Source organism: Panthera pardus, unplaced genomic scaffold (assembly GCF_024362965.1).
Source record: "Panthera pardus isolate Hobbes unplaced genomic scaffold, ASM2436296v1 HiC_scaffold_13, whole genome shotgun sequence".
In the NCBI taxonomy this organism is placed as follows: Eukaryota; Metazoa; Chordata; class Mammalia; order Carnivora; family Felidae; genus Panthera; species Panthera pardus.
In genome coordinates this window covers 128,940,526-128,951,827 of record NW_026526688.1, presented here as the reverse complement: position 1 = coordinate 128,951,827, position 11,302 = coordinate 128,940,526, and positions in this window count along the sequence as shown.

Below are 11,302 nucleotides of genomic sequence, written 5' to 3'. Positions count from 1 at the left end.
ACCATCAGAATTTTTATATAATATTTCCTAAGTTCTCAATGTTAGCATATTATTCTCCTATATTTTTGTTAGCACTATGTCAGTTGAATATGTCTGCAACAAGTATCCAGAGGGCATGATCCTATTTTATGGTCTTTTTAGACCCTCTATTTTCTCAAGTATTAAAAAATCCTGATAAGTAGTTACTATTCCCCATATTTTCAGATGCTACTTGACTCTTCCTTCAAGTCCAGGTTGCTGGACACCAAAGCCCCATTGTAGCCTGAAGAACAATCTATGTTGTTGCCACATAGATGATAACTAAAATAAACCATATAGTTATCTCACTAAATAGAAGCATTATTGTATATATTTTATGCAAATGTTACATATGTTGTTAAAGTTTATGTTGATTTCTGGGAGTTTGAAGATTATATTCTCTTCTTCATCGAATAACTTGAAAGAGGAGCCAAAAGTAAATGTCTTCAGTCTTAGACTCTGACTCATTTCTCAGGGTCTGGCTATCTGATCTCACCCACTCTACTCCAAAGAAGACAAGGGTAACATTTTAAGGGGCGCTTTAATTCTATATGCAGTGAGTGGGAATTATTTCTCATTAGACATTTCATGAACATGTTTAATAACGAATACACTAGTTGGCGAGTGAAACTGTGTTAGTGTATGTGTCACCTATTTCTACACATAAGGCTCAACAATGAGTTTAATGAGTTTAATGAGTTAGGCTCAACAAGTCAAGAATAATTTGAAATACTCAGTTGCAAATATTCTGCATGACTCCCCAGAAGTGTCAATTGTCAGCAAATTTTTGCTACTTAAGTGCTGTGATATAAATATTTTGTTTGATGATTGTATAAATGTAAATGTTATGCTTCTATTTTTCTTTAAAACATTTGAAGTTTGGATGAATAAATATTGCATGTATTCATTTTGAATGTTTCAAACTGAATAAACCCTGTTTATTTTATATGTTCTAAATGCTTCAAGCAATTGTTTGACAAAATAATTAGAAATTAGTTTATTTTGTGGCAAATATGCTTATATTTATGTTTATGTGTATATGTATGCATATACTATATATATACATATATACAGAAATAATTTAAAATATGTGCTTTCTTACTAAATACAAAGTGGCCACCTGATTAAATAGACTCGGTTTAATTAATACCTACACTGGTAACACTGAAGTCCAAGCCTCTATCATCTCTCTTCAGGTCTAAATAATATCTCTCATCCAATTTTACCCTTTTCCCCCTACTCACATTTCATTGTTCAGACAGAAATATTTTTCAAACATAACTCACATCTTGTCACTTCTATGCTTTACACTCTTTGAATACTTCTCCATCAAGCTTAACATAAAAATACAAAGACCTACCTACATTCACCTAACTGGCCCTACCTAAATATTGCACTTATTTTTTTCTCCAACTCATCTTGGTACATTCTCCCTCTCCTTATTACATTCCAGACCCAGTGATGGTATTGTCATTCATCCAAAAACCTACCTTAGAGCTGTGGCAATTTCCACTCTCTGTGGAGTAATTACCACCAGGATATTTGACTCAAGTCCTTGCCACTTTTCTAACGTAGCACCCTATTTTGTTTGTATCTTAGCACACAACTTATTGTTCTTTAAGATTTATTTATTTATTTATTTATTTATTTATTTATTTATTTATTTATTTTAGTAATCTTTACACCCAGTGTGGGACTTGAACTCACAACCCTGAGATCAAGAGTCGCATGCTCCGTCAACTGAGCCAGCCAGGGGCCCTCTAATCTGATTTTTTGGCTGTTGTTCATAATATAGTCTAACCTTTCATCTCTACATTGGTTTTATTTTTATTTATTATAAAGTGTAATATACTATAGAAAAGTACATAAATCATAGTGCATATATTTCACTTACAAAGTGAACACATCTATCTAACCACCACTTACCTCAAGATAATGGACATTATCCTCACTCCACAAATCTCCATTATTTGTACACCCAGGCATATCCTCCTAAAGATAAACACTGTTTCGACTTTTATCTCCTCAGATTAGATTTCACTATTTTAACTTCAAATCAGTGATTTATACATTATGTATTATTTTGTGGCTGATATATTTCTTATACGCTGTTTTAGGTATTATTGTGTCTGATATTTTTTTAATGTTTATTTATTTTTTTTTAATTAAGGATATTTATTTTATTTTATTTTATTTTATTTTATTTTATTTTATTTTATTTTTTAATATATGAAATTTATTGTCAAATTGGTTTCCATACAACACCCAGTGGTCATCCCAAAAGGTGCCCTCCTCAATACCCATCACCCACCCTCCCCTCCCTCCTACCCCCCATCAACCCTCAGTTTGTTCTCAGTTTTTAAGAGTCTCTTATGCTTTGGCTCTCTCCCACTCTAACCTCTTTTTTTTTTTCTTCCCCTCCCCCATGGGTTTCTGTTAAGTTTCTCAGGATCCACGTAAGAGTGAAACCATATGGTATCTGTCTTTCTCTGTATGGCTTATTTCACTTAGCATCACACTCTCCAGTTCCATCCACGTTGCTACAAAAGGCCATATTTCATTCTTTCTCATTGCCACGTAGTATTCCATTGTGTATATAAACCACAATTTCTTTATCCATTCATCAGTTGATGGACATTTAGGCTCTTTCCATAATTTGGCTATTGTTGAGAGTGCTGCTATAAACATTGGGGTACAAGTGCCCCTATGCATCAGTACTCCTGTATCCCTCGGCAGCATGGTATTGGCACAAAAACAGACACATAGACCAATGGAATAGAATAGAAACCCCAGAACTAGACCCACAAACGTATGGCCAACTCATCTTTGACAAAGCAGGAAAGAACATCCAATGGAAAAAAAGACAGTCTCTTTAACAAATGGTGCTGGGAGAACTGGACAGCAACATGCAGAAGGTTGAAACTAGACCACTTTCTCACACCATTCACAAAAATAAACTCAAAATGGATAAAGGACCTGAATGTGAGACAGGAAACCATCAAAACCCTAGAGGAAAAAGCAGGAAAAGACCTCTCTGACCTCAGCCGTAGCAATCTCTTACTCGGCACATCCCCAAAGGCAAGGGAATTAAAAGCAAATATGAACTACTGGGACCTCATGAAGATAAAAAGCTTCTGCACAGCAAAGGAAACAACCAACAAAACTAAAAGGCAACCAACGGAATGGGAAAAGATATTTGCAAATGACATATTGGACAAAGGGCTGGTATCCAAAATCTATAAAGAGCTCACCAAACTCCACACCCGAAAAACAAATAACCCAGTGAAGAAATGGACAGAAAACATGAATAGACACTTCTCTAATGTTTATTTATTTTTGAAAGAGACAGACAGACTGCAGTCAGGGGAGGGGCAGAGAGAGAGGGAGGCACAGAATCTGAAACAGGCTTCAGGCTCTGAACTGTCAGCACAGAGCCCAACACAAGGCTCAAACCTGTGAAATGTGAGATCATGACCTGAGCCCAAGTCGGACATTTAACTGACTGAACCACCCAGGCACCCCTGATTTCTTTTTTATTGTAGAAAAAAAAGTAATGTGAAATCTACCTCTTAATAAAATGTGAAGTGTGTAGTACAGTACTGTTAACTGTGCATATGTTAACCATATGCACAGTGTTGTAGAACAGATCCCTAGACATCCTTCCCTCACACGACTGAAGTTCTATACCTATTGAACAGTAACTCTTCATTTCCCTCTCTCACAGACTCTGGAAACAACCATTTTATTTTCTGTTTCTAGGAGTTTGGTTATTTTAGATAGCTCATATAAACTGTATCTTGCAATATTTGTCCTTCTGTGAATGCCCTGTTTCACTTAGCAAAACAACCTCAAGATTCATCAGTGCTGTCACACATGTAAAATTCCCTTTTTTTAAAGGTTGAATAATATTGTATTGTATGTATATAACACATTTCTTTTACCCAGTCATCAGTTGATAGAAATTTGGGTTGTTTCCACCTATTAGCTATTGAATAATGCAGAAATGTACATGACAGTGTGAGTATCTCTTCCAGGTTCTGATTTCAATTATTTTGGATAAATATTCACAAGTGGGATTGGTAGATCATATAGTAGCTCTATTTTTATTGTTTTTTTGATGGACTTCCATATGGTTTTCCATAGTTAATAACACTGTTTTACCTTCCTGTCAAAGTATCACAGGGGTTCCAATGTCTTCCTATATTCATCAGCACTTATTTCCTAGTTTTTGGAGATGTTATTTATTTATTTGTTTATTTATTTATTTATTTGATGGCCATTCTAACAGATAGGAGGTTATATTTCACCATGACTTACATTTCTTTGATGATCACTGATGTTGAGCATCTTTTCATATACCTGTTGGCTATTTGTAATATCTTCTTTGGAGAAATGCTTATTCAGATTCTTAGCCCATTTTTATACCATTGTACAAGTTTCTTATATGTTTTGGTTATTAACTTCTCATTTGAAGAATATTTTGCAACTATTTTCCTCATCCCCTAGGTTGTCTTCCACTCTATTAATTGCTTCCTTTACTGTGCAGAAGCTTTCTATTTTGATGCAGTCAATGTAGGCAATATATTTTTTTTTTGGATATGATACCAAATGTACATGCTATAAAAGCAAAAACAGACAAGTGGGACTACATCAATTCCAAGTTTATTTGTATTTTGAGTGACTATATCTGCATACTGTCAGTATTCTCAGTGCTCCACTAACTGAAGGCAGAAATTAAATTTCAAAAGAGATGTGTATGTGTGTGTATGATTTGTGTTTATTTGTGAGTGGAGTTAGTGTGCCCATATTTGGTTACATGGCTGCCTGTAGTAGATAGAAGGAATGGAAATCTATGGGGAGAGAACCATTCCATGAGTAAAAACAATCTGGCTTTTTATGAAAAATTATATGCAAAACATTGGAGTTATAAACAGAGGTGCTTTGGGAAGGAAAAAAAGTTTTTATCATCTATCTATCACTGGAGCTAAGGAGTAAGCATAGTGTTGGAAATTCAAGATATCTAACTTCGCCAGCAGAGATCATCCTCCTCCTTCTCCAGATATTTTTGATCCAGAGAGAAAACTGTGGATACACTAAGTGACTAAGGGTAGATGAGTCAATAAAATAGCCTCAAAGAAAGGGCAAATATTTTTTTTTAAAAGTGAAGCAGAGAAAACATGAATGATTATGCATTCAGAGCATAATGTATTAAACTGATGGAGATTATAACATAAAAATAGTCTTCAACTGGCTGCATGGGTCATGGAGGAAAATAAAAAATGCAGAAAGAAACTGGTGCACTGTGGAGCTTTCATACAAGGTTTGGTTGTAACTGTAGTATTTTCTGACTTGAGATATTGGGAAAATTAAATGATCTGAACTTCATTTTCATCATTTGTAACATGGAAATGCCAACTTCATTTATAGTTGTTATATTGATTATAAAATTATATATATATATATATATATATATATATATAATTTTAGGGAGAGCGGTCACAAGCAGGGAAGGGGACAGAGGGAGAGAGAGAGAGAGAGAGAGAGAGAGAGAGAGAGAGAGAGAATGTTAAGCAGGCTCCATGCTCAGCACAGAGCTGGATGTGGGGCTTGATCCCATGACCCTGGAATAATTACATTAGCTGCAATCAAGAGTTGGACGCTCAACTAACTGAGACCCAAGGTGTCCCTATATTTTAAAAATGTTAAATATCACAAGGCACACAAAAATAATGGAAATAATGGAAATAGGAAAACTCAATTTGGACCATCGTAATCAGAAACTTTTGCCAGCTCCTTCATGCCATCAATATTCTTATGTATTTCATGTATTGAATCTAACTGCATTAACACATATATTTGGTATAATGAAAATATTCTTGTTGCCAATATCCTTGGTTAATCTTTACTAATATAATGTAGAGTACCAAATATAAGCTCTAGTCTGATAATAGGAAAATCTTTGATTATTCTGAAATCTTTCCTCATTTATAAAATGAAAGGATTTGAGCTAAGTAATCCAGTCAAAACATTGTAAGACTTCATAATATTTAACAAGTTCAAAGCACTTCAGAGTTTAATTCAACTTTTGGAATAAAGCAGGATAAATTAATGTGAAATATTTAATGTAAGACAATATTATCCATGTTTTGTCATGTCAATGTTAGACTAATAATTTTTGTTATCAAATTTCACCATAAATTTAAAAAAGAAGTTTGTATTACTAAGTTGTTTTTAACCTAATCTATTCTACAGACATTCTCTGCATTTAAAGTCTCCTTTTTTTGGTAGAAATATTGCTACTATTATGGCATGTGTGATGATAATCATTATCATGCTTTAAAAAATAGTATAAGGGGAGTGATATCACCAAGATGGTGACATAGGTTGTTTCTGACTTCACTTCCTTCACAAGAACAATTAACAACTATTCAAGAATATCTCTCTCTCTACCACCAAGTGAATCCTAGAACACGAGATGAGGCCGAAGCACATACCTCTGCACTTCAGAGACCAAGACAAACTGTAGTAGAAGGGTAAGAGAAGTGCCTACGCACTGACTGCATTGCCCCTCTCCCAGGCCAGTGCAGCATGATGAAAGGTCTCTCCTGAGCCTTTGGATCCTCCAGTGGAAGAGGCAAACCCAGGGGGACAAGTGAGCCAACCCCTAGCATTGGGTCACTTCGTCAGATCCCCTGATGTAATCCTGTACCATGGGAATTGCATTGGAATTTGTGGGAGTCAACCATGAGGAAGTCTGAATGTGAAGAGAAGGGAGAGGTATTTGCAACAACCAGCACATAGATCTTAGTAGTCCCAGTTCATACCTGTAGTGCCCAAGTAGTAACCCCAACCAGCAGTTTTGCTCATTTGCAGAACTAAGTCAAGATGCACTCTGACCAGGGAACTTAATGGGGGAGAGATGTGCCTAATTCAGATCCTTAAATAAGAAGATTTACTGGCCCTGGAGTTTAGTGTGCCCATGCCGAGGCAAGGAACAGAGTTACTGTCCCAGCTGAGAGGCATTGGGAAGAGCTGATCATCCCCTGAGCAAAGCCAGTTCTGAGACTGGAAAGTTCCTGTACTGTATACAACCAGAGGGATTAATTAATAGCTAAGACTGAGGGTAATTCCTGGCCCGTCTCAACAAGACAACCTGTTTGAGAAATTGAGAGTAGCCTGGAGTGGACCCTTCCCCTCCCACCCAGTCAAGGGAGATAAGACACAGTCCCACCTGCTGTAAAAAGTGTCCTCAGGTCCCATCCAACCAAAAAGGCTTGACTTAAGAATATAAACAAAGAGCTTTACTCGTTTTACAGCGGTGTCTCCCAGTACACCCAGGCAGGTAATCTAATTTGTAGCACTGCTCATCTCTGAATGTAGCCTTCAGTATGTCTGACCAGTAAACTTAACAAGAGCACGTGGAAAGGCACATAGCCCATTCAAGAGCACTGCATACAGTTGCACTTGAACAGAGAGCACAGCCTATGGCTTTCCCATATGCAGATAAAAACTAGTGACCTCACTGGACCAGGCAATTCAGTGCACACTCTGACATGATTTGGGTTCCAAAACAATGAAATGTGGGGGCCCCATGTCCCTTCCTGCTTCCCTGCCAGGGCATGGAAACTAATTCATAGGCCCATTTATTATTAAATATAGTACTCAGGCCTAACTATCTGATAAACCTTGCCAGAGAATCCAGACAACCTCAGCACTCATCCTATAGCCCTACTTGGGTAGGGAACTAAGAGAGAAGCTCTATCCAACGGTTCTCAGCCAGAGAAACAGCCCTTGAACCTCATCCTTAGAACACAAACAGTTGTTTTACCCCAAAATAGACCCTAATAGCAGGTCATACCTGCCCAAGGACATTATGAGCAGACACACTTACAAACCTAAACTGAGCTCTAATGAAGAATGAGCTAGGCCAAAGCAATCTGTAAAGTCTAGAAGAGGAGCCTGATTATTCAAATGCACAGATACCAACATTAGGAATAAAGGATCATGAAAAATCAGGTAAATATTACATGCCAGAGGAAACTAATAAACCTCCAATAACTGACCCCAAATAAATGAAGATCTTTGAACTGTCAAACAAATAATTCATAATAGATAGACATCAGCATTATGTGTCAGATCACCTAAATATAAAGCAAATACTAACAGAGCTAAAAGTAGAAAAGAAACCAATAATACAATCATAGTTGAAGACTTTAATATCCCACTGTCAACAGTAGATAGATCATCTGAACATAGAATCGATAAGGAAACAGTGGATTTGAACAATACTATAGACCAAAATGGACCTAACAGAGATATAGAGAACATTCTATCCAACAACAGCAGAATACACATTCTTCTTAAGTGCATATGGAGCATTTTCTAGGATAAACCATATAATAGGCCACAAAACAAGTCTTTACCAAATTAAAGAAGATTAAAATTACACCAACTATCTTCTCTGGCAATAATAACATGAAACTAGAAATCAACAATGAGTGGAAGAATGGAAAACTTATGAACACATGGAAATTAAATAACATTCTCCTGAAAATCAATAGATCAATAAATAAATTAAGGGAAAATAAAAATGTCTCTTCATAACATACCAGAACTTATGGGATGCACTAAACACAATTCTAAGAGGGAAGTTCACAATAAACTCATAGGTTACAAAGCAAGAAAGATCCCAAATAAGCTGCATAACTCTACACCTTATGGAACTAGAAATAGAACAAATTGAGCCTAGAGTTAGTAGAAGAAAGGAAAGGATAAATATTAGAGCAGAAATAAAATAAATAACAGAAAACAATAGAAATAAAGAACCAAAAAACAAATAGCTAAACTAAGAGTCAGTTCTTTGAAAAAATTTTTAAAAATTAACACAACCTTGACTAAGATTAAAAAGAGAAAGTACCCAAATTAACAAAATTATAAACAAAGAAGGAGACATAACTGATACCACAGAAATTCAAAGGATCATAAGAGGCTACTCTAAACAACTGTACACCAAGAAACTGGACAACCTAGATAAAATGGAAAAATTCTTAGAAACATAAAACTTACCAAGACTAAATCAGAAAGAAATAGAAAATCTGAATAGGTCAATTACTACTAACAAGTTGAATCAGTAATAAAAAATTTCCCAACAATAACAACAAAGTCTCCCAACAAAGGAAAGCCCAGGACTAGATGGTATCACTGGTGATTTTTTTTGTCACTAGTGAATTACAAAAAACAGTCAAGAAGAATTAACACCAATCTTATTAAAATTCTTCCACAAAATTGAAGAGAACTGAATACTCCCTAACTCACTTCATGAGGCCAGCATTATCCTGATACCAAAACTAGTAAAGGACACTATTAGAAAAAGAAACTATAAACCAATTATTTGGATAAATATGTATGTAAATACTCTCAATAAAATTCCAACCAATTTCACTGGCACATTAAAGGGATCATTCGCCATGATCGCATGTAAGTTGTCCCTGGAATGCAAGGATGGTTCAACATACGCAAATTAATGTTCAAAATCACATTGATAAATGAAAGAAAAAGAATCATGTAATCATTTCAACAGACACAGGAAAAACATTTGGAAAAATACAACATCCATTCATGAGAAAAACTCTTTAAAAATTAGGCATAGAAGGAACATATCTCAATGTAATAAAAGTCATTTATGACAAGTCCACAGCTAAAATCATATGGTGAAAGATTGAAAGCTTTTTTTCTAAGACTAGGAACAAGGGTTCCCACTCTCAACACTTCTATTTCAACATAGTACTGGAAGTCTGAGCTAGTTCAACAAAGCAAGAAAAATAAAAGTATCAGAATTAGTAAGAAAGAAGTAAAATTGTCTATATTTGTAGATGATATGATTTCATATATAAAAAATCCTAAAAAAGCAGCCAAAAAACTGTTAGATCTAATCAATGACTTTAAGAGTAAGTTGCAGGATACAATACTAACATAAAAATCAACAGCATTTCTTTATACTAACAATGAATTTAATATAAAAATATTTAATGAAATATATAAAGAAATCAGTGTCATTTACTATAGCATCAAAAACAATAAAATACTTAGGAATAAATAAAGATCTCTACTCAGAAAGCTACAAGACATTGATGAAAGAGATCAAGGAAGACACAAATTAATGGAAAGTTATCCCATGTTTACGGTTTGGAAGAGTTAATATTGTTACAACTTCAATACCACTACCAAAAGCCTTCTATGGATTCAATCCAATCACTTTCAAGAGTCCAATGCATTTACATGGGTTCCAGAATTTACATGGAACCACAAGGACCACAAAGAGCCAAAGAACCCTGAGAAAGAAGAACAAAGCAAGAGGCATCACACTTCCTAATTTCAAGCTATACTATAAAACGATAGTAATCAAAACAGTATGGTACTGGCATAAAAACAGGCCAATAGATCAATGGAACAAAACTGAGAACCAAGAAAAAACCCAGGCCTATATCATCAACTGCCATAACAAATATTTGACAAGGAAGCCAAGAATACTCAATGGAGAAAAGAAAATCTCTTCAATAAATGGTGCTAGGATGTTACGATATTCACATGAAAAAAGAATGAAATTGGATCCCTATTTGTATCACTCACAAAAATTAACTTGTCATGGACTAATGTATGACCTGAAAACATAGAAGAAAACATGGGAATAAAGCTCCTTGACATGGGTCTTGATAATGGTTATTTGGATATAACACCTAACACACAAATAACAAAATAAAAAACAAATAAGTGGGACTATACCAAACTAAAAGCCTTCTGCACAACACAGAAAACATCAACAAGGAAAAAAGATAGCTTGCAGAGTAGGAAAAATATTTACAAACCATATATCTGATAAGGGGTTAATATCCAAAATTTTAAAGAACTCCTATAACTCAACAGTAAAAAAACAAAACAAAACAAAAAATAAAACAAACAAACAGAAACAAAAAACAATTTTAAAAATGGACAAAGGACCTGAATAGACCTCCAAAGAAGATATACAAAAGGCAAACAGGTATATGAAAAGATGTGCAACATCACTAGTCATTAGGGAAATGCAAATCAAAACCACAAGATATCATCACATACCTGTTACAATGGCCATTATCCGAAAGACAAAAGATAACAAATCCTGGTGTGGATGTGGAGAAATGGGAACCCTTGAGCATCACTGGTGAGATTGCAAATTGATACAGCCACCATGGAGAACAGTAAAGAGGATTCTCAAAAAATTAAAAATAGAACTACCATATGATCCAGC